Here is a 1,505-nt window from a genome sequence, read left to right as displayed (position 1 = left end):
TCATACATGTACTGTTATTACATAAAATAACATTTAGAAAAAAGCGTAATTTTAATCGGAAATTCTCCGTATAAATATACTGATCTCAACCGTATTTCAGTAAAATACAGGCGACCGTAATTTTACCTTACTTTGCTATTATCTTTTACGGGTTGGTGACCGTAATATCAATCTTTTACGTCAATATATCCGTTTTAAAACGGTCAACATTCTATAATAAAAGTTTTCAGATATTTACTGTTTTTTAATGCAAATTTTTAACAGAGAAGATATTTTTCAAAATCAAAATACAGTAGGCTTGTAATAATATCGTTTTTTTTTAATACAAAATTTCAACAGTGAAGATATTTTTAAATCAAAATACAGTAAGCTTGTAATAATACAGTTTTTTTTTTTTAATGCAATTTTTAACAGTGAAGATATTTTTCAAAATCATAATACAGTAAGCTTGTAATAATACCGTTTTTTAAATGCAATTTTTAACAGTGCAATTTTTCAAAATCCAAATACAGTAGGCTTGTAAAAATACCGTTTTTTTAATGCAAATTTTTAACAGTGCAATTTTGCAAAATCAAAATACAGTAGGCTTGTAATAATGCCGTTTTTAATGCAAATTTTTACTAGTGCAATTTTATGAAATCAAAATACAGTAGGCTTGTAATAATACCGTTTTTAATGCAAATTTTTAACAGTGAAGATATTTTTTAAAATGAAAATACAGTAGGCTTGTAATAATACCGTTTTTTAATGCAAATTTTTAACATTGCAATTTTATAGAATCAAAATACAGTAGGCTTGTAATAATACTGTTTTTTAATGCAAAATTTTAACAGTGACGATATTTATAAATCAAAATACAGTAGGCTTGTAATAATACAGTTTTTTAATGCAAATTTTTAACAGTGACGATATTTATAAATCAAAATACAGTAGGCTTGTAATAATACAGTTTTTTAATGCAAATTTTTAACAGTGACGATATTTATAAATCAAAATACAGTAGGCTTGTAATAATACAGTTTTTTAATGCAAATTTTTAACAGTGACGATATTTATAAATCAAAATACAGTAGGCTTGTAATAATACAGTTTTTTAATGCAAATTTTTAACAGTGAAGATATTTATAAATCAAAATACAGTAGGCTTATAAAGAAATAGCTGATTAAGGATTGTATAAAAAGTCCATTAACGAAATATATTTGATGAACCCGATACGCTGTAATCTAAATGGGGAAAGGAAAGTTGTGTTTATCAGAAAAAAAAAAGGTTTTTCACATAAATGGAAGCGAATAATGGATCTTTATCTTCCATGAAAGTTTATGGAACTTCGTTTATTATTATTATTATTATTATTATTATTATTATTATTATTATTGTTATGGTTTATGCAAGTATATATATGGATGTATTACTTATTATTACTTAATCTATCAGTGTAATTAATTATTAATTACATTTTGCTCATACACATATATACTGTATGTATATATATATATATATATAT

This window comes from Palaemon carinicauda, unplaced genomic scaffold, assembly GCF_036898095.1.
Source record: "Palaemon carinicauda isolate YSFRI2023 unplaced genomic scaffold, ASM3689809v2 scaffold792, whole genome shotgun sequence".
NCBI classification, from domain to species: Eukaryota; Metazoa; Arthropoda; class Malacostraca; order Decapoda; family Palaemonidae; genus Palaemon; species Palaemon carinicauda.
This window is presented reverse-complemented; position numbering follows the sequence as displayed.